Source organism: Periplaneta americana, chromosome 6 (genome assembly GCF_040183065.1).
Source record: "Periplaneta americana isolate PAMFEO1 chromosome 6, P.americana_PAMFEO1_priV1, whole genome shotgun sequence".
In the NCBI taxonomy this organism is placed as follows: Eukaryota; Metazoa; Arthropoda; class Insecta; order Blattodea; family Blattidae; genus Periplaneta; species Periplaneta americana.
In genome coordinates, this window is record NC_091122.1 from 32,847,351 (window position 1) to 32,871,778 (window position 24,428).

General features: G+C 37.2%; 1 protein-coding gene across 1 annotated transcript in view; it reads left to right on the top strand.

The window, feature by feature from the left end:
- The first annotated feature begins 1,732 nt into the window (after positions 1-1,732).
- Positions 1,733-24,428, top strand: part of LOC138701184 (patched domain-containing protein 3-like) — a 333,215-nt gene continuing 310,519 nt past the window's right edge. Inside the window, exon 1 of the mRNA XM_069827813.1 lies at positions 1,733-2,116. The gene's annotated coding sequence lies outside the window, so the exon portion shown is untranslated. The remainder of the gene's footprint in view (positions 2,117-24,428) is intronic.

Here is a 24,428-nt window from a genome sequence, read left to right on the forward strand (position 1 = left end):
AGAGGAAGAGAAAAAGCGAAGAGAAAAAGATAGAGTATAAGAAAAACAACAGGAAGACAGGAGAAAGATAGGAAGGAGAAGGGGAGGGAAGGAAGGAAAGAGATGGAAGGAACGAAAAGTAAAAAAAAGAAAGAAATACGTAAGGAGAAAGAAAGAAGAGAGAAAGAAAAAGGGATGGAAGGAGAAAGAAAGAAAGAAGAAGAGGAAAAATAGAAAAGAGAAAGAAAGGAGATAGAAAAAGAGGAAGAAAGAAAGGAAGAGAAAAGAGGAAGAAAGAAGAAAGGAAGAGAGAAAGGACAAAAGGAGGAAAGAAAGAGAAAAGAGGAAGAAAACAAAAAGAAAGAAAAAGAGGAAGAAAGGAGAGCGAAAAAAAGAAGTTAAGAAAGAGAAAAGAGGAAGAAAGAAAGAAAGGGAAAAATGAAGAAAGCAAGAGAATAGAGGAAAAAATAAAAAGAGGAATAAAAGAGAAAGAAAGCAAGGGAAAAATGAAGAACGAAAGAGAAAAGAGGAAGAAATAAGAAAAAGGAAGAAAGATAGAAGAAAACAAGGAAAAAGAGAAGAAAGGAGAAATAAATAAAGAAAGGATAAAAGGAGGAAAGAAAGAGAAAAGAGAGAAAAAGAAAGAAAGAAGGTAAGGAGGAAAAAAAGGGAAAAGAGGAAAAACGGGAAAAGAAAGAGAAAAGAGTAAGAACGGTGAAAGAAAGAAGGAAAGGGAAAATGAGGAAAGAGAGGAAGAAAGAAGAAAGAATGAAGAAAATAAGGAAAGAAAGAAGCCAGGCAGAATTAGCAAGGAAGAAAGAAAAGAGGAAGAAATGAGAAAAGCGTAAAGAAAGAAATGGGGAAGAAGAAAGAAGGGAAAATTGAGAAAATAAAGAAAGATAAGAAGAAAGAAAGGAAAAAAAGAGAAAAGGACAGAAAGAAAGAAATGGGAAAAGAAAAAAGGAAGAAAGGACGAAGAATTAAAGATATGAGGAAGAAAGTGGAAAGAAAGAAGAAAATGGGAAATAATTAAAAGAACAGAAAAGGAAAAAAGAAAAGAGGAAAAAGGTGGAAAAAAAGAAATAAGTAAGAAGAGAGGAGAAATGGGAAGGAAAGAAAAAAATAAGGACGAAAAGGAGAAAGAAAAATTAGAAAGGAACTTGGGAAGAAAGACAAATGAAAGAGTCTGATGAAAAAGCATGGGAAGAAGAAAAGGCAAGAAAGTAGATACTAGGAAATGTCAGAAACATATTCAGGAAAAAAGGAAGAGGATTAGAAAAGCAAACAGTAGGAGAAAAAGGAAGAAAACATGAAGAAAATTAATATAAAAAATTTAAAAAAGTAGATGGAAAGAAAGAGTTATAAGAAGAAAAGATAAAGGAAAGCGTTAAGAAACAAGAAAGGATACAAATCATAGAAGAAAAAGGATAACAGTGAGAGATAGAGAAGAGAAGGTGGAATGCAAAAGAAAAAAAAAAGCAGGAGGTAAAAAGTCAGAAGATATAACTTGATAAAAAAGTTAAGAAAGGAAATAATGAATAAGAGTTGAAGAGAAAAAGAAGAGATGGGAAGGCAAAGTAGCGAAGCAGAAGGAACGGAAGCATTCCGTCCCCGGGCGTCGAAGCGAGCGACTTCCTGATTCGGCAGTGTATTGTTGACGTTGCATTGGGGAGGGGAATGTGCCACTTCTCAAGACGATTGAGCCCCCCCCCTCCGCCGCGCGCCCCCCGATATAGTAGAGTACCACCGCAGTACTGTTACCTCATGATGGCCGCGCCGTCAGTCTCCGCGTAGGCCCGTCCTGGTTCGCAGTGCCGCCGCTGTTAGTGTCTCCATTAGTGCTTCTTCCGATATCGCTCGACAGCTTCTTCTCGCCGCGAGAGAAGAATGTTGAAGTGGTGCTAGCGAGTGCTTCCAACGACCCTCCAGTCTCCGAGTGATGGTTCTGTGTTCAGTGGTTTCTTATCGACGCAGTTCTTCCGACAATGACATAATCTGGAGGCTTTAACACCTCACAGATCGCTGGTTCCAGAGGCTAAGTGTTCTATCCTCGACTCTCGTGTTACAAGGATCCGCGCGGACTCTCTCTTCAAGGCGACAGTTTGTCAATAATCTTCAGTTCTCCACTTCAAACAAGGTAAGACAGTTACTTCCTTATTTCAGAATCCTTATTTTTTTTTTGGTTGGTTATTTAACGACGCTGTAACAACTACATAATTGGGAACATTAAATCCAGACTTTGAGATGGGCAGGGCATGTAGCACGTATGGGCGAATCCAAAAATGCATATAGAGTGTTAGTTGGGAGGCCGGAGGAAAAAAGACCTGTGGGGAGCCCGAGACGTAGATGGGAGGATAATATTAAAATGGATTTGAGGGAGGTGGGATATGATGGTAGGGACTGGATTAATCTTGCTCAGGATAGGAACCGATGGCGGGCTTGTGTGAAGGCGGCAATGAACCTCCGGGTCCCTTAAAAGCCATAAGTAAGTAAGTAACAGCTACTAGGTTATTTTAGCGTCGATGGGATTGGTGATAGTGAAGTGGTATTTGGCGAGATGAGGCCGAGGATTCACCATAGATTACCTGATATCCTCCTTACAGTTGGGGAAAACCTCAGAAAAACCCAATCAAGTAACCAGCCCAAGCGGGAATCGAACCGCGTCCGAGAGCAACTCCGGATTGGTAGGCAAGCACCTTAGCTGACTGAGCTACGCCGATGATCAGAATCCTTATTATTCAATTTATCCGTAAACGTTACAGATATACTGTATGCTCTAAGACTTTTATGATGTACATTTTTTAGCTACGTTATACGGGGTGGAAATGCAGAAATGCATATAGAGTATTAGTTGGGAGACCGGAGGAAAAAAGACCTTTGGGGAGGCTGAGCCGTAGATGGGAGGATAATATTAAAATGCATTTGAGGGAGGAGGTGGGATATGATGATAGAGACTGGATTAATCTTGCTCAGGATAGGGACCGATGGCGGTCTTAAGTTATGTGAGAGCGGCAATGAACCTCCGGGTTCCTTAAAAGCCATAAAGTAAGTAAGTAAGTAAGTAAGTAAGTAAGTAAGTAACAACTACTAGGTTATTTTAGCGTCGTTGGGATTGGTGATAGTGAAATGGTATTCGGCCAGATGAGGCCGAGTATTCGCCATAGATTACTTGATATTCGGCTTACAGCTGGGGAAAACCTCGGAAAAACCCAACCAAGTAACCAGCCCAAGCGGGAATCGAACCGCGTCCGAGAGCAACTCCGGATTGGTAGGTAAGCACCTTAGCCGACTGAGCTACGCCGATTGTCAGAATCCTTATCATTCGAGTTACTCGTAAACATTACTTTTATGACATGCATTTTTAGCCATGTTATACAAACAGAAACACCCAAAGTTTGGGAACTACGTAACGGCTCCGTCATCAGTTTTGTCATCATAATACTCTTGGTAACGCAACCAACAAATCTTCCCCTTAACATGCCCTTCCTGATGAGAGAGGTGTTATGTACGGTAACTTCAAAATACTGGATATATCTGCATCTATGACTCGATGAAAACACTCAAAAACCTGTCATAATGAACATCGTGTAATAAAAAGTATTTAACAATCTCTACATGAATCATTTTTTTATTTTAGTAGGTTATTTTTACCATCACCGTAAAAAACAACTTGTTACGAAACCTTAAAATAAACCTCGGAATGGGACTGATTCTCTGGCACGACCACAGCAAAGGAATAAAGTTTTGAGATTTGGTACTTTTATATAGAGTGTTAGTTGGGAGGCCGGAGGGAAAAAGACCTTTGGGGAGGCCCAGACGTAGATGGGAGGATAATATTAAAATGGGTTTGAGGGAGGTGGGATATGATGGTAGGGACTGGATTAATCTTGCTCAGGATAGGAACCGATGGCGGGCTTATGTGAAGGCGGCAATGAACCTCCGGGTTCCTTAAAAGCCATATGTAAGTAAGTAAGTAAGTAAGTAAGTAAGTAAGTAAGTAAGTAAGTAAGTAACAACTACTAGGTTATTTTAGCGTCGATGGGATTGGTGATAGTGAAGTGGTATTTGGCGAGATGAGGCCGAGGATTCGCACATAGATTACCTGATATTCTCCTTACGGTTGGGGAAAACCTCGGAAAAACCCAACCAAGTAACCAGCCCAAGCGGGAATCGAACCCGCGTCCGAGAGCAACTCCGGATTGGTAGGCAAGCACCTTAGCCGACTGAGCTACGCCGATGGTCAGAATCATTATTATTATTCAATTTATCCGTAAACATTACAGATCTACTGTATGTTCTAAGACTTTTATGATGTGCATTTTTTAGCTACGTTATACGGGGTGGAAATGCAGAAATACATATAGAGTATTAGTTGGGAGACCGGAGGAAAAAAGACCTTTGAGGAGGCTGAGCCGTAGATGGGAAGATAATATTAAAATGGATTTGAGGGAGGAGGTGGGATATGATGATAGAGACTGGATTAATCTTGCACAGGATAGGGACCGATGGCGGGCTTATGTGAGGGCGGCAATGAACCTCCGGGTTCCTTAAAAGCCCTTTGTAAGTTAGTAAGTAAGTTATACGGGGTGGACAAAATAAAACTGATCCGCGGAAAAAAAAAAATATATATATATATATATATATGAAATATATGAATTTATATGTATAAAACTGACGCGGAAATGACCCTGACAATGCAGAAAACCGTGATTTCGATGTAACAATGGGTTATTAGATATTAATTAATATTCTTCAAAGAATATTCATTGTTACAGACCCATAATACCTGTAAATATAACAGATTTTCCGGGCCAGTATTATTTTTCTCACCCTGTACAAACAGAAACATCCAAATTTTGGGAACTACGCAACAGCTCCGTCATCAGTTTCGTCATCATAATACTCCTGGCAACGCAACCAACAAATCTGTTCCCCTTAACATGCCCTTCCTGATGACAGAGGCGGTATGTACGGTAACTTCAAAACACTGGACATATCTGCATCTATGACTCGATGAAAACACCCAAAAGTCTCGCATAATGAATATCGTGAAAGTCTTTAGCAATCACTCCATGGATCAATTTTTTTATTTTAGTAGGTTATTGTACGACGCTTTATCAACATCATAGGTTATTTAGCATCTGAATGAGATGAAGGTGATAATGCCGGTGAAATGAGTCCGGGGTTCAACACCGAAAGTTACCCAGCATTTGCTCATATTGGGTTGAGGGAAAAGCCCGGAAAAAATCTCATCCAGGTAACTTATCCCGACCGGGAATCTAACCCGGGCCACCTGGTTTCGCGTCTAGACGCGCTAACCGTTACTCCACAGGTGTGGACTCCATGAATCAATGAAGAGAAATGAGAGAAGAGAAAATTAAAAGATACACGATGGCGGCGTGTTGTTCTAAGGAAATTTGGGGCTGAGAGAAAGTATCTATGTGATCCCCAAGCCTCTTGGCCACTTGTCTCAGTCCGAGTTTCGCCGTTCCATTTGAAGGTACATTAAAGAATTTTGAAGGAGAAAAGCAGATGTAATACTCGTATAATAGCTACTATATGAGGGCTGGAGGATACTGCAAGTGCGACTCAAAAGCAATACGGCAGAATTGCCGACAATTTTAAAAAGCCTGGGACGAGCGAGGCAGAAAATGGGGACGTCGCAGTCCTCGCAAGAGAAGGGGGCCGAGTCCTTGCGCTGTGCGAGTAACATTCGTGTAAGTTCGCTTTACTGTACCCAAAACATCACGCGAAAACCAAGGATCAGACTTTCTGAAGGATTTTATTTGGAAAATGCCGAAATGTAGCCTATGTGGGGAGGGGAAGTGTAGACACGTGCCACATTTCTTTTAAGACTCTTATCGAAATCTGTCTTAGTGGAAATATCCCTCCACAATTCTTAACAAATGGTACATCCTGTAATTCTTTCAACTTCATTTATCACAGCTATCAGTTTCACTGATTCAACTTGCTAGTCTTTTTAACACTATACGCAGCAAAGCAAAAATTATTAACTGATACAATGCGTTTGCCTGCTGATACGGCCCTCCGCTCGGGCATGGGTTCGATTGCCAGTTGGACTGATTATTTGGCTGGGTTTTTTCCGAGGTTATCCCCAACTGTAAGACTAATGCCAGGTAATTCAGAGCGCATCCTCTTCCTCATTTCGCCAAATCTCCGAATAAAAATAACCGGTGCAGACTTTAATCTTAATTTTTGACAATTATTTTTCAGAAAAGTTAGAAGTGTTCGATTTCTGCTGCCCCATGTTCTAACAACGGATCGAACAGATAGATTTGCTTTCCTTTGCCTTTCTTGGTGATAGCGTCGATAGTTCGTTATCTATTAGGCCTATACCACAGTCTAGTATATACAGTCACGAAGCTCAATACGTAGTAAATATGCATCCATAGATAGTTGCTAACCACTAAGGTCGCTAATATCGCCTCATTACAGACAATGCGAAATAATACCGGCACAGTCTATTGTTCCTAGCACCCTCACAACTCAAGCTTCGTGACTGTATACACTAGACTGTGCCTATTCGATGAAAAACGTATAATTTTCGCACCACCATTGAGTCACAAGATTAAAAATGCGTGGAATCCACATTCGCGAATTGTAATCATTCTCAGGGCATGGAAGTTTATCACTTTCCAGTAATATGCAGCGCTTCTTTCGATGGATGCGTAAGGACGTCTAGACCCCTCGTCATATAACTTGCACCGAATGTTAGTCTAATGTGAAGTCGAAGCATATTGTGTAAGTTAGATATAAATAGTTAGAAGTTCACACCGGATTGTAAGTTACCAGCATAACTCAGGAGGTAGCGCATTTGCCTGCTGATACGGGTGGCGCTTGGGCGTGGGTTCGATTCCTCTTGGGCTAATTACTTGGTTGGTTTTTTCCGAGGTTTTTCCCAAATGTACCACTAATACCAGATAATTCAGAGCGCATCCTTGGCATCATTTCGCTAAATACCATCTCTTTATCACCAAATCCAACGACGGTAAATAATCCAATAGTTGATACAGCGTCGTTAAATAACCAGAAAAAACACCGGGCTGTAGGCCTACATCCAAAACTGAACTCTAATTCCTTCTAACTTTGCACATCTTCAAATGGCTGTTTGAAAATTTTAAGGTTATACCATATACAGAATTCTTATTACTCTTTGGTATATATGGAATGTCCTAGAATTAGCGCACACGGGCTATATCACGTGAATTCTGAACGTTAATGTAGACGAAAATGTTAGTGACAAAATTTTATTTCATCCTAACAATTTTTAATTGCACAATTAGGCAACAATGCATATCAGAAAATGTTTTCGTAGTTTACTGTTACGTAATGTTTACTGTGGTTATCGTTGTACTCGTAACAGCAAACAGTTAAATGACAAGAAATGTACAAACAATAATTTACAATATTACGAAGTAATGAAGTAACATAATGTAATACAGAAATAATGATTCGTAGGCCTACATTACATAAATGTAGTCTAATTACAACATTAAAAAATATATAAAAAGGCGAGGGAAGGGATTTGAACCAAGAACATTTAGTTTTAAAGCGACGTACGAACAACTTGAATTACGATCACAGCAATAACATTTATTTGCAAAATACAGTGTTGCTACATTGTGCTCTTAAAATTTTTTTCCGACAAAATTTTGTCACTAACATTTTGATCTTCATTTTATTCAGAATTCAAACTGTGTAATCAATCTGTGCGAATTTTGGGGTCCTCTATAGTTGTAATAGTTCAGAATGTATAATCTGGAAAATTTGTTGTAATAAATCAGGTTGAAAGAATTATAGGGAGTCCCATATCATAGCATTACGGACGATGCGGATATCAACATCTCTGAGGCGTGCATATTGCAGGTAATCTGACATTCGTAGTACCAGTCTAAGTTTTAATAGTTTCTTGGTATTGAAGTAAAAATTACAAATTTAGTCTAATATTATTAGTTACAGAGACTGTGATATACAGTCAACTCCGGTTACAATGAACCTCTGCGGACCAGTATGTTTCGTTCACTATATCCGAAGTCCACTAAAATCGATGTCTGTTTTTATAATACTGACGTTGCCGTACATACAGTATTAATGCCCGTTTGGGACAGACCACGTTCAATATCAGTACTAATGTTCTCTTTATCTTCCAACTTAAACATTTTACGCTTCGACATCATGATGTTCACAGTTCGAAACTTGAATCTAATCTAGCCATGTAGGTAGCAGGCACTGATCGATTTCATACCTTTTTCCACTAGAGCTATGCTACTGTGTACTCAGCCTTGGAATTTCCCCGGCTTCACTTTTACAAAGATGCGGGAGGAAGGATTGAGGACCATTATACTTTAATCCTTCTTGTATTTACCCTTTGGTCATCGCTCTACTCCCTTTTACAAAAGAAAACACTTCCTCTTCCTCTTCCTCTTCTTCTAATAACCTCTTTTAAACAAGTCAGAACTAATCCTTCCTTTCTCCCTCACTGCGTACACTATTCTCCTTAACATGTTTCAAACCGTCTTTCAGTGCACTTAAGGAGTGTAAGGTTTGAGATTTTGTTCTGAACATATTCTTGGAAGTTTATAGGAGAAGGGGTTTCCCATTTTGGCCATTTTAAAATTACATTTTCTTGGTGAAGTTATAGTTTTAGGTTCACTGTAACCGAAGTTCACTATAAACGGAAATATTGAAGTACTTTTTAATGTATGCATTTTAGGACCAACGATTTAGGTTCACTATAGCCGAATGTTCACTATAATCGAGTTCACTATATCCATAGCTGACTGTATCTTTTGCTTCCTAAGACTGCAGGACGGACTAAAATCACAGCAGCTGAAAATTAAGTCCGTACGTTCAATAAAAGACGCAAGCAAAAATTAAAATTAAAAATTATAAAATAAAATAGGTTCTATGGAGGAAATATAGAAAATATTTACAAAACTGAAAAATATAATTTAAATAAAATGAGGCTAATGAGCTATCTAAAACAGATGACTAACTGTAAACCAACATGGAGACTCGGCATTGACTGCTCTCGATAGAATGGAGCTGGAGTTATGGCAGGTTGTAAAGATATAAGCCTGCAAAAGGAAGTAGAATATAATGGCAATAATAACTTACTTTAATCTGAGTTAGGTACTGAGAATGTTTTACAGTATAATTGAGAAAATTAAAACTCATTTAAAATGATCGTGAACTGCTTTAACGATATTTTAATTTAGTCAATGAAATGTTTACTCCAGTAATGAGAGGGGATTATTTTTTTGTTTGGCGAGTAGGGAGAGCAGAATCGGTAGAACGGAGAAAAATTCTCTCCGACACCGGGACTCGAACCCGAGTTTTCAGCTTTAAGTGCTGACGCTTTCCGATGTCGGATTGAATCCTTCTCATTTTTAAGTTCTACCTACTGTGTTCCCATTTGTTGGTCTACTCTGGTGCATCGTGTCACAGTATGTGTGACAGTAGACACATGTCCAACCACAAGTACAGAGGTGCACTCATTACGAGTGACTAAGTGGCTATTTTTACTTATAACTTTCGACTCGGTCATTTCCGGACCAGGGTTCCTTATCTCAAATTGATACATGTGCCCTTCGCCATTATCACTGAAAGTTTGTAACATCACCTCAGAAACACCCTGTATATAGATGAGCGTGCCACTTGTGTCTATATTGCTATTATTTTTCTACCATATTCATAATTATTCGCTCTTTGTTAATAACGTCTCTTACATTCAAACAGGAAATAACAAGCCTAAAGTCGTAGGAGTTTCATTTTAACTACATCTAGGCCTATTTTCTGTATGTATTTCTTTTTTACTTTCCAAGTTTCTGAGCCGTACAACAAAATCGAAACTACTATCACCTTACAGAGTTTTATAGCAGTGTCTTAATAAATTTTGTTTAAGTGATGTTCTTTCAATAGCTCCAATTAATTGTCTGAATTTATTTAATTTGTTTCCTGCTTCTCTAAAAACAGTAGTCTATAGAAGATTATACACCATAAATAGTTGAAACTGAAAACTTCTCATTTTGACTATTTCTGCTGTCAGTGATGCTTTTCCATTAAACCCAAATATTTTTATGTATAATAACGCACTCAGAGGTGGGAAAATTCAAATATCTGGGAGCAACTGTAACAAATATAAATGATACTCGGGAGGAAATTAAACAGAGAATAAATATGGGAAATGCCTGTTATTATTCGGCTGAGAAGCTTTTATCATCCAGTCTGCTGTCAAAAAATCTGAAAGTTAGAATTTATAAAACAGTTACATTACCGGTTGTTCTTTATGGTTGTGAAACTTGGACTCTCACTTTGAGAGAGGAACATAGGTTAAGGGTGTTTGAGAATAAGTTGCTTAGGAAAATATTTGGGGCTAAGAGGGATGAAGTTACAGGAGAATGGAGAAAGTTGCACCACACAGAACTGCACGCATTGTATTCTTCACCTGACGTAATTAGGAACATTAAATCCAGACGTTTGAGATGGGCAGGGCATGTAGCACGTATGGACGAATCCAGAAATGCATATAGAGTGTTAGTTGGGAGGCCGGAGGGGAAAAAGACCTTTGGGTAGGCCGAGATGTAGATGGGAAGATAATATTAAAATGGATTTATTGAAGGTGAGATATGATGATAAAGACTGGATTGATCTTGCTCAGGATAGGGACCAATGGCGGGCTTATGTGAGGGCGGCAATGAATCTCCGGGTTTCTTAAAAGCCAGTAAGTAAGTAATTAGGTAATAACGCACTCAGAAATTAAGAAATTATAGAAGGAAAGCAATGGTGTTATGAAGAAACCTACCCCAATACTGCCAATGTGCATACAAAATTTCCTAGACTTTCATCAAGATTGAACCCCGGTCTCCGACATGGAAAACCGACGCTTCTGGGCGTTTGACTGACGCTACATCGAGAATTAGTATCACAAACCTCATTAATGAATACATGAGCCAATTTTGCATGTGTGGCAGTGTTGCGGCTTACTCTATGACCCCTCTGACTCATTGGACAGATTACAAAGGTTCATGGGCAGAATGATGAACGGCAAATTAGTCAGCAAAACCCTTATTTGTAATAAATGTCACGGAACAAGAAGTTCATGAAATAATAATTGTCATTGTCAGCCTGTCAGTTGATAGGTCGAGTGGACTGGTACGATCTCTTGAGTCCAGCTAGAGACCTTCCTCGAGGTAAGTAGCGAAGTTGCATCCAAATATGCAAATTCTCTCTTGTATATGTTGATCTGAGTTATTTGGATATGAATTTACTCTTCCTATGGTATAAAACAGTGGCTCTTGATGTTCTGTGACTGGCGCATCAACGAACCACAGCTGATATTCTCACGTTATCACCAAGTGAGGCAATGGATCGAGATTTTCAATATTACAGGGATGTAGTCGTGCCAAAGCGGGCCAGAGTGCCGCCCCGATACTTTTGTCTGCAACCTGGGAGCGTCCTGCTTCTTTACTTTTACATTTCAAAATAATAATTGCCTTACCTGCTCCTTACTCAATTTTGTATTTTATAAGTAGGCTATGGATTATTAGTAAATGGCAGTGGCATTAATAATAATACTTATTTACTTGCTTGCTTTTAAGGAATCCGGAGGTTCATTGCCGCCCTCACATAAGCCCGCCATTGGTCCCTAACCTGAGCAAGATTAATCCATTCTCTATCATCATATCCCACCTCCCTCAAATCCATTTTAATATTATCTTCTCATCTACGTCTCGGCCTCCCTAAAGGTCTTTTTCCCTCCGGCCTCCCAACTCTATTGCATTTCTGGATTCGCCCGTACGTGCTACATGCCCTCCCCATCTCAAACGTCTGGATTTAATGTTCCTAATTATGTCAGGTGAAGAATACAATGCGTCCAGTTCTGTGTTGTGTAACTTTCTCCATTCTCCTGTAACTTCATCCCTCTTAGCCCCAAATATTTTCCTAAGCATCTTATTCTCAAACACCCTTAACCTATGTTCCTCTCTCAAAGTGAGAGTCCAAGTTTCACAACCACAAAGAACAACCGGTAATATAACTGTTTTATAAATTCTAACTTTCACATTATTTGACAGCAGACTGGATGACAAAAGCTTCTCAACCGAATAATAACAGGCATTTCCCATATTTATACTCTGTTTAATTTCCTCCCGAGTATCATTTATATTTGTTACTGTTGCTCCAAGATATTTGAACTTTTCCACCTCTTCAAAAGATAAATTTCCAATATTTATATTTCCATTTCGTACAATATTCTCGTCACGAGACACAATCATATACTTTGTCTTTTCGGGATTTACTTCCAAACCTATCTCTTTACTTGCTTCCAGTAAAATTCCCGTGTTTTCCCTAATCGTTTGTGGATTTTCTAATAATAATAATAATAATAATAATAATAATAATAATAATAATAAAAAGGTAAGGTAAAGGTATCCCCGTAACATGCCATGAAGGCACTTGGGGGGCATGGAGGTAGAGCCCCATGCTTTCTATGACCTCGGCACTAGAATGAGGTGATGTGGTCGGCACCATGCTCTGACCGCCTTTTACACCCGGGAAAGACCCGGTACTCAATTTTATAGGAGGCTGAGTGAACCTCGGGGCCGTTCTGAAAGTTTGGCTAATAATAATAATAATAATAATAATAATAATAATAATAATAATAATAATAATAATAATCCTTCTTACTTCAATAGTGTGATAAAGTTTTTAAAATTAACTAGATTTTATGATAAAATTAAGTAATGTTTACTGTAATGAATTAACTTGTTAAATGTTATGTTACTGTCAAAATAAGTTTGTGTCGCGATATGACTTTTGTTATAAGTTAAAGCGACAATAAATAAATTAAAGAAAAAATAATAATACTAATAATCATCATCATCATCTCCCTTTATTCCTTTAAAATAATTGTAGAAAACACTTTATTAAAAATAATTTTGGAGGATTCATGAATAGTTTCTCCTGTTTAAGCAATGTTTTCGAAGCTGCGAAACATCTTGCTTTGTAAGTGTACGTAGTAAAACAGGAAATGTTAAATGGATCTTGGACTCCGTACTCGAGGTGCTGGATGTAGTAGGCCTACTCGTGCGGTGATCTCCACGCCCCCGATGTCTAACTGGTTCTGTCGGTCAGGTGCTGCTCGCTGTCTCTATCTCGCCCCCTTCGAGGAGCAGGTTGATAATCAGTTCTGAATTTTATGGCCAGGTAAACCAAGCACAGTTCACTCCCGGTTGCCGAGTACTTCCTATCGTACAGAAACAAGAGGTCAGCGTGCGTATCTTGCCTCTTCTGCAGAACTTGGAGTCAAGAGACGACATTACGTTCATCACTTTCATCGTAATCATCAATATTACCACCATTGCCGCCTTCATTTTCATTTTTTTTTTTTTTCGTTTTCATCCTCGTCACCATCACCACCAACACCACAACCAGCACCATCGTCGTCGTTGTTATCGTCGACATCATTATCACCATCATCACCACATGTTTTCAGGATCATGTCAGAATATTATCTCAGTTATCTTTATGATAATTACTCTAATAAATTATCCTTATCAGTACCAACAACACAACATTCGACATCACTATCATTATCAATGTTTTAGTTTATATATATATATATATATATATATATATATATATATATATATATATAAGCTCTACATCACCATCGCCGCCACCATCACTGTCTTCTTTCTTTTCTTTTTCGTAGCCATAATCCTCGTATTTTTATGTCATCATGTTAGTTTTATTTTTTATCGCCACCACCTTCCTCGACTCCTTTATCGTCATCCTTTTGTCACATCTTCTTGTTCGTTCGTTTTATAGATCATCATTTTTTATATATTTTATCAAGATTATCTTTTATATCTACTTTAGCATGGTTATCTTTATCTACTTCATCAAGGTCTTCTTTTCGCCTACTTACTCAAGGTCATCTTTAACTACTTTATCAAGGTAATCTTTCCTACTTTATCAAGATAATCTTTTAGTCTGCTTTATCAAGGTCATCTTTATCAAAATCATTTGTTTCGTCTACTTTATCAAGTTCATCTTTTTCGTCTTCTTTAACAAGGTCATCTTTTTCGTCACTTTATCAAGGTCAACTTTATCTACTTTATCAAGGTAATCTTTTTCTACTTTATCAAGATAATCTTTTAGTCTGCTTTATCAAGGTCATCTTTATCAAAGTCATTTGTTTCGTCTACTTTATCAAGGTCTTCTTTCCGTCTACTTTATCAAGTCATCTTTCCGTCTACTTTATCAAGTCATCTTTCCGTCTACTTTATCAAGGTCATCTTTTTCTACTTTTCCAAGGTAATCTTTTCGTCTACTTTATCAAGGTCATCTTTATCAAAATCATTTGTTTCGTCTACTTTATCAGGGTCATTTTTTTCAACATCTTTAATAAGGTCATCTTTTTCTTCACTTTAACAAGACCATCCTTTTCGTCTATTTTATCATGGTCCTTTTCACCTACTTCAGGATCTTTTTCGTTTATTTAATCATTGCCTTCTTTCTAATTTACTTTAACATAGTCATCTCTTTCATCTTTATCATAATCTTTTTCGTCTTCCTTATTCTTCAATTTTTCGCCTACTTTGTCATTGTTATCTTTTTCGCCTCCTTTATCACCGCTATCTTTCTCATATTTTTATCGTCATCTTTTTCGTCATTTCATTATGGTTATCTCTTTCTTATATTTTATCATAATCGTTTTCGTCTACTTCTCCAACGCCATTTTTTTCGTATATTTTATCATGGTTCTTTTTTCCGCCTATTATTGTACTCGTAATCTTTTTCATCTTCTTGATCATCTTCATCCCTTTCGTATACTTTATCATAGTTATCTTATCATTCTACTTTATCAACGTCGTCTTCTCCGTCTTCATCATCTTTAGCTTTCTCGTCTGTTCTATCATCTTCTCGTATACTTTATAGTGGCTATCTCTTTCGTCTGCTGTATCTTTGTTTTATTTTCGTCATCTTTTAGTGCCTTTATTACCATCTTTGATTTCTTCTTTATTATCATTATCTTACTCTTTCACCTACATATGTCTTCTTGTACATCACTGTCATATTATTCGCCTTTTTTATTGTCACAAGATCAACATATTTTTCTTTCGTGTCATTCTTATTTTTTGTCGCTATCATTATTTGACAACATTATTCTCTCTTCCATCATCATTATCTTCTTTCTCTATAAATTTTCATCACCATCATTTCTGTCATCATTCTCAATGTAACATTACCTTTATCAGAACTCACTTCCCCACTTTCTTTTTCTTCTAGTATGGTGTATTAGACGAAATTATATTTAGTGGCACTATAATTCACTACAACAACAATTTACTTATTTTTAAAGGATTACAGTGCACGATTTCTATCAGTACCGAGGTTTATAAAGTCGATTCTTTTATGTGGGATATTGTAGACTTCGTTTCAAAATGTTTTGCAATAGTTGACAACCTACCTCTATACTTTTAGTGGAGAGAAGTAATGAATTTGCGTAAGTTAACCAGGAAATTAAACATGTTACTTTCACACGAGAGAGCCTCCGTGGCTGGGTGCTGCCAAATAAACATTAAGACAGCTGTTTAAATGTCAGGTATAGATCAAACTCCCTTCTGACAGCTTTCAACGTCGTAAAAAGAAACATTACGAAAAATTTGACTGGCGTTCTATAATGTCAGAATTTAAACAATATTGCTACATTAAGGTCTGTTGTCTTCATCCTTTAAATCAGGGCTGGACACCAAGGGCGAATTCTACTCTCTCACACGGAGCCATATGACTTCTCTTCAACCCCTTTCTTCCCCGCCGAATACCGCGCAGCGTTGATGTTGTAGCGGATGAATATTAAGCGTCCCCGTTTAGAGTTTGGATTCGTTCTCGGTGCCCAGCCTTGCTTTAAATGGTTCCTCATGATGTTTTCGTACCGAATGGTATAGCCACGGAGGACTATGCTATCTGGTTTGATTACCAAAATCGATCATACGGATTTTTGTAGTTTTTTTTAAATCTGTGCCAAGATTTCTAACTCCAAAATTATTTTCCGTTAGCTAATTTTTATTCATGTCTTCCTCAGTTGTTTCGTGTTTGTTTTTGGACGGAAATATCGCGGGTTCAAACCCGGACGAGAGCTATAAATTTTTCGGGCCAAATGTTTTAGTACAACTTCCGATAGGGAAGTAAATCAGGGAGTCGTACATCAACTGAATACATAACTTGTAAAATTAACATCTACAAAATTTATCACATCTCACCGACTACCGGCATCGTATTTCACCGACTACCAACATCACATCTCACCAACTCTCGACATTGTATCTCACCGATTTCCGACATCTCATCTCACCGACTCCCGACATCGTATCTCACCGACTACCAAAATCACATCTCACCAGCTCTAAACATTGTATCTCACCGACTTCCGACATCACATCTCACCGACTCCCGACATCACATCTCACCGACGCCCGACATCATATCTCACCGACTCCTGATACTGAATATCATCCACTCCCGACATCACATCTCACTTACTCCCGACATCGAATCTCACCAACTCTTGACAACATCACATCTCACAGATTCCCGACATCACATCTCACCGACTACCAACATCGCATTTCACTAACTTCCGTCATCACATCTCACCGACTCCCGACGTCGCATCTCACCTACTCCCGACATCGTATCTCACCAACTCCCGTCATCACATCTCACCGAGTCCCGGCATCGTATTTAACCGACTACCAACATCACATCTCACCAACTCTCGACATTGTATCTCACCGACTTCCGACATCACATCTCACCGACTCCCTGCATCGTATCTCACCGACTACCAACATCACATCTCACCAACTCTCGACATTGTATCTCACCGACTTCCGACATCAGATCTCACCGACTCCCTGCATCGTATCTCACCGACTACCAACATCACATCTCACCAACTCTCGACATTGTATCTCACCGACTTCCGACATCACATCTCACCGTCTCCCTGCATCGTATCTCACCGACTACCAACATCACATCTCACCAACTCTCGACATTGTATCTCACCGACTTCCGACATCACATCTCACCGACTCCCTGCATCGTATCTCACCGACTACCAACATCACATCTCACCAACTCTCGACATTGTATCTCACCGACTTCCGACATCACATCTCACAGATTCCCGACATCACATCTCACCGACTCCCGACATCGAATCTCACCCTAGATTCCACATTATTTTCCAATTTTTGAATTTGACTGGTTTTACTTCTTAAATGTAGTCTATTATCCTAGATTCCATATTATTTTCCAACTTTTGAAACTAACTGGTTTTACTTCCTAAATGTATTATCCTAGATTCCACATTATTTTCCAACTGCTGTTTATTTTTCACTTGCATTGCGTAGACTCAAGTTCAAAAACGTAATGAATAGATTACACTTGTCTACATAGATTACATAGTCTACATTGTCTTTGTGTAGACGTAGACTATCGAACTTCGCGCGTAGACACACATTACTGATTTACAATGCAGACAACGAAACAGGAAACCGATTTAAGGATACTGTTGTAACTGTAATAAACACACTGACGCAGGCTGTGTAAGAGATGAATGGGAAGTATGTATACGATTGTCATAAATATTGACCATTAGGTGACGTGGGATCTTCGCCAATCGGTTAGGAGCAGGTCTGAGATGGCAGCGCGCCAAGGAGGCCGTGACTCCAGTCAACGGGTCGAGCACCGGGTAGTGTTATGCAAAACGGGACCAACCCACATTTTTTTTAACTTTTTTATATCGCTGAAAACATTCATTTCGCAACACGTCTAGCAACGAGAGTAACTGTACTGAATGCCCACCTGTCGCTTCTTTGCCCTCCACGCAGAAATTATCTCAAGTATGATCTCGATTTCAATTTTTTAACAGATGTCGCTTTGTGGTGATATTTTTAATTTCTCAGTATAAGTAGCATATTTACATGAAGTCTTGCGATGTTGCAAAATACCAGCTTCGAGACATTTATAAAAATAAATATTTTCAGCATCCATTAGTACATTTTTTCTGACATGTCTATCTGTCCTTTACTACTGCACAGGGTGTAAACGATATGAACTGCCAACATTATATAGCCTTCTGAATATTATAATTAGAGAGCGGAATTTAGGCCCTAAAAAGTGGAATTTTAGGCGCCTAGAATAGGCCCTTAAACTCCTTTCTTTAGGCTCTATAAAATAAAAAAATAGCCTTTTTTGTTGTTAAAGAATGTCACTAATATAAGATTCAACATTTATTTAATGCAAAATTCTAGGATTAAAAGAAACTTCCACACATTTCACATTATACAAGGGTACACATCAGAGGTCTGCATCGGACGTTTTCGCTCGAGCGCCAAGTAGTTCATAGCATCATCCGATAGGTAGCGCACATGCATGATGGGTAAAATTGTCACGACCGATAAATCCTCAAACGGTATAAGCCGAGCGTTAGACATTCGTTCTTGTTACAGTGATGAACTGTGTAGTAACATCATAGTGTTTATCATTTCAAAACTTTGCAGTGTTTAACTAACCTCTCCATAGTACAACTACAAAACTTGCTTTAAAATGTAATATAAATGTTTTTTTTTTTTCCTCACGGGAGTGATTTTGTTCTTGCCACATCTGATAGATGTTATTGGCTGTAAATGTAATTATTATAAACGGACAACACAATCACGATAATGCAAGAACTGTATCAAGTTTTCTAGTAGTAGTAGTAATAATAATAATAATAATAATAATAATAATAATAATAATAATAATAATAATTATATTTTGTAAAACGTTTCTACATTGTCGCAGTATATAGGCGGAACACTATGTATGGACCTATCATATTATATATATGGTAAATCAAATATTGAATAATTATTAATTAGCAACAATAACTGTATATCGAAGTTTTTCATAATATTTTATTTATAACTTCATGTTCCTGTTTTGGTACGTTCCATTGACTGTTCCATTAATTTGTCATAAACGCAGAAAATAAAGCCTTATTTTTACCGTGTGAGCAAAACATATGTGTATCTTATCTGTCGCCTTACATACAAGATAAGACATGTCAGTGAGATGACCTTTTACTGTGCTTCTATTTATTATGAGCGTATCACGACCGATCGTATCTCACTCGAGGGTGCGACACTCGACCGAGTTCAAGCCAGCGATTTAACTCCAATGCAGCACTCTGGTACACATGCATACACAAAATGAAGACATTCTGTTTTTAAGTTAATGTTTTACATTCATAAATCACATTTCCATAGTTTACTTCACAGTAAATGATCAGCACCTATTGTGGTTATTGTGTCGTTCACTGCTGTACTTACAAATGGTGAGAAAAAAGGAAGGGGTTGTTATCTGTCTTGGAATGTAAGAGAATGCTTATTCGGGTACAACCCAGCGAGTTTGTGTTAAATTGCTGACAGAGAGAGGAAGATGATATAATAATAATAATAATAATAATAATAATAATAATAATAATAATAATAATAATAATAATAATAGTAGCTTTTAAGGAACCCGAAGGTTCATTGCCGCCCTCACATAAGCCCGTCATTGGTCCCTATCCTGAGCAAGATTAATCCAGTCTCTATTATCATATCCCACCTCCCTCAAATCCATTTTAATATTATCTTCCCATCTACGTCTCGGCCTCCCTAAAGGTCTTTTCCCAACTAAAACTCTATATGCATTTCTGGATTCGCCTATACCTGCTACATGCCCTGCCCATCTCAAACGTCTGGATTTCATGTTCCTAATTATGTCAGGTGAAGAATACAATGCGTGCAGTTCTGTGTTGTGTAACTTTCTCCATTCTCCTGTAAATTCATCCTTCTTAGCCCCAAATATTTTCCTAAGCACCTTATTCTCAAACACCCTTAACCTATGTTCCTCTCTCACAGTGAGAGTCCAAGTTTCACAACCATAAAGAACAACCGGTAATATAACCGTTTTATAAATTCTAACTTTCAGATTTTTTTGACGATGATAAAAGCTTCTCGACCGAATAATAACAGGCATTTCCCATATTTATTCTGTGTTTAATTTCCTCCCGAATATCTTTTATATTTGTTACTGTTGCTCCAAGATATTTGAACTTCTCCACCTCTTCAAAAGATAAATTTCCAATTTTTATATTTCCATTTCGTACAATATTCTCGTCACGAGACATAATCACATACTTTGTCTTTTCGGGATTTACTTCCAAACCTATATCTTTACTTGCTTCCAGTAAAATTCCAGTGTTTTCCCTAATCGTTCGTGGATTTTCTCCTAACATATTCATGTCATCCGTATAGACAAGCAGCTGATGTAACCCGTTCAATTCCAAACCCTCACTGTTATCCTGGACTTTCCTAATGGCATACTCTAGAGCAAAGTTAAAAAGTAAAGGTGATAGTGCATCTCCTTGCTTTAGCCCACACTGAATTGGAAACGCATCTGACAGAAACTGAAATGATAATGATAATAATAATAATAATAATAATAATAATAATAATAATAATAATAGTAATAATAATAATAATAATAATGATAATAATTTGTACCGCAGGAGTTCTTTTACATATCAATAAATCTACTGACATGAGCCTGTCACATTTAAGCATACTTAAATGCCATTGACCTCAGCCGGGATCGAACCCGCAACTTCGAGCACAGAAGGCCAGCGCTATACCGACTACGCTACCCAGGCCGACTGAAAGTTGGAATTTTAGGATTGAAAAATTGTTAGAATGAGAAGGGGTGGCCCGGAGGTACTTCTCTATTGTGATGTTCACTGGGAGAAAAGAGTTGTTATCCGTCTGGGAAGTAAACGGTACAGGATGTTAAGAAAAACTGTAAACAGTTAGGCTAGGAAAAATGATGCAAAAATTTAGAAAGAACTTAAAAATAGGCACTAACGTCGAAATAGACATTTTTAGGCACTATAAAACCCCTTTATTTATGCCTATATTTCCTTGAAAAATGAAAATATTAAATCTCAAGCCTGTCTATATCAAGGAAACAAATAGGTTATTGCCTAAATTCCGCTCTCTAATCAGGACTGAGGAAGTTAAACAGTATATTATATCGGTCTACTGAACAAAATGTCTAGTGAAATCTAAATATTTCTTATCATTTTATTTTCAATTTGTAAAATACCATGTTTTTAAGATTGATAGTAGTCTAATTATTACATTGATTATCACTTTGTTAAAAACATAAAATTGTTTAGTCATACGTTACAAAGTGTTAAAATGTAAAAAAAAGACGGCCCGTTTCGACGTGATGTTACGTCTTCATCAGTGTCTCATGAACTACTAGTGATCTTGAATTCTGCGATGTGCATTTGTCGGTTGTAGTGTATATTTCGACTGTACGTGAATGTCATTGCCAATGACCTTCCGTCTAATACATATCAATACACAACAGAGTAACAAACGACTGCTTCAGTATAGTATTGGGAAAAGTAAATAATTATTCCATTTTGAATCTTGCGTACACTACTTTTAACACTTGAATATAAGTAATTGATTAACTAGGGGACTTACTCGTGTTAATTATATAAGTTTGTGCGGCTTACAGCTGTTTCGGTGCTTCATCACATCATCCTCAGAGCCTACTAGATCTCGGCGTCATCTCGAACTTCTCTGCCTGTTATGTGGGTGTGTTTGATTGTTGAAAGGTGTTGAAAAGTGAAGTCAAATAGTGTGTGTGTACAGAAATTGATCTGTGTGTTGAGAATTTGATCGAGGTGTGTTTGTATATTTCGTATTGTTCTAGTGTGTTGAGTTTTTGGTTCTTTGGTTGTATGTGTAGGATTTCCATGTCCGCATTTATGTTATTGTATGTATGGTTAGTATTGGTTATGTGATCGGCATATGTAGATGTATTGTGTCCTCTGGTTATTGCTTTAATGTGTTCTTTGTATCGTGTTTGGAATGATCTGCCTATCTGTCCAATGTTATTGCCTGTTCTCTTTTTAAAAAATGTAGACTCACAGATTCTTTTTCTGGGAAAGCTTAGACACTTGCAGAAAAACATTATTTGGTTTTTTTCTTCAGTTATTTTATGCTTTAACAAGAATATTTTACGGCACTTCATAATGTATATACTCTGTACATGGATTTATTCATACTCACAAGGGAACCGTCCAAAAGCATCAGTTCGACACACTACCCTGATGAGTCCTCCACTAATAGATACGGCACAGGAAACTAATAATCTTACTCTTAATAATGACAAAACGGTCGATGTTTCTTTCAATTTAAGACATTAAGTAGGCATATTTTTTCTGATATATCTGCTAAGTTCTTAGGTACCCATCTTGAATTCAACTTGGGTTGGAATTTGCAAATGAATTACATCTCTAGTAAACTGAGTAAGAGATTATTGATATTGAGAATAATGAAAAATAATCTTTCAGCAAAGTCATTAATGACAGTTTACTATGGCATATCCATAACCATCTTAGCAACGGAACACTACTGAGGGACAACCATTCTGCAGCCAGTGAGCTTTTTATATTGCAAAAGAAGGTTCTTAGAAATATATGTGGTGTTTCTTCTTGTACGCATTGTACATCTTTATTTATCAAACTTGAAATTCTAACTGTGTCATCAGATCCTAGACTGTCTTTTATATATGAAGAGAAATATAAATAATATTATAAATTATGTTCTCCTAGTCATGACTATTCTATACGTAACTACTCAAATATAAATTTTTAAAATGTAAATACAGTAAAACACAAGACAGTTTTGAAAACATATCTTTGAGATTGTTTCACAGACTTCCAAATAATGTTAGTGATCTTCCTTATATTTCTGTGGTGTTTGGGTAAAGGGAGATAATCATAAAAATGAGTTTGGAGATAAATGAAAATTAAACTTCGGACCCTTATTGCAAATAATTTTCTACACAAATAAAACACATCAACTGCTAGTATTCTTTGATTTTTGCACACTCATTTGTATAATTTAACTTGTGTGTTCGTCTGGGGAACAAAATTTCATCCGCACAGAAAAAAAAAATGATCTCTTTCTTTACCCGTACACCACAGAATTTAATTAAAAGAATAGTCGGGTCAATATTGATTTCAAACCCTCTTTATAATCTTGATGAGTTTTTTTTATTAGTACTGTTATTTTAAATCGTGTCTTTATTGACGTCTGCTTATGTACATATTATATGTCATATGCCATAAGCGAATTAAGATCTACGTACCTATCTACAAACCTATCTAACATTAAATCCAAAAAAGTGATTGTAATATGTAAACACAGAAAACAGCTTAAAACCCACTTGAGTATAGTTTTATTGTTCTGCATACCTTTACGTAGAACTACGTTAAAATTGACGTTGCAAAATAATATTAGCAAAAGTATGCAACCTCAAAATTTCTGCAAAAAAAAATAGGGAATAAAATTGTAATAAACGAAAAGTAACAGAACAAATCTCTAGTTTAAATATTTAGACTGTGAAACATCATTGAAAAGTACCCTAAACTGGAGTACGCTTGACCGATGGGGTAAACTTGACCACAAAATAATTTAAATCATAATATCAAGCCTAATTGTGACTTGTAATTACAAAAAAAAAAATACTCGAGAATGGAGAAATAATAATAAAATTCAAGAATAGGCCTATATTTAGTACGTCTGATATGATTTAAATATTTTCTTTTTGTTGTCAAGTTTACGGCATAATCAAAAAGAGTTCCAATAGTAAATTATAAAAATTTCAATAGCTTGTATGTGTACAGGACCATTAAAAGAAGAATAGGACGTAAAACAAAGAAAGACACTCAATTAAAATTCAATAAAACGACGGCATTATCTTGTTTAATGTATGGTAGCGAAATTTGTCCCACTGGAAGAACAAGAAATAAAGTTTTTGAGATTTGTAACTAATGCAGCTGACTACAGGATTTGAAATAAGAAAACATACAGTATGTTGGAATAATACGAGGAGAAGAATTAAATATGAATAGATTGTATGAACAAATAAAGGAAGGGAAGGACTCAAATTATTGATTTCAACATGTTCAAAGAATACCACCAGGAAGGATCCCTGAACTAAAAGTGAACTACCAAGCTAGGCCTACTGAAGACGAGATCCTGAAGACAAGAAGACAAGCTGGAGACGCTCTGAAGACGGAACGCACTGATAAACTTAATTCCTGATGATGATGATGATGATGATGACGACGATTATGATGATGATGATGATGATAGTGGTGATGACGATGATGATGATGATGATGGACAGAAATTGAGACGATAATGACATAGGTTCGCAAAAATGTGTTAAATTTTACACTGATTTAATTGTGTCTTCCTGTCTTGTCATGGAGTTTTCTTTCATTAGTGCGACTGCCTCGAAATTGT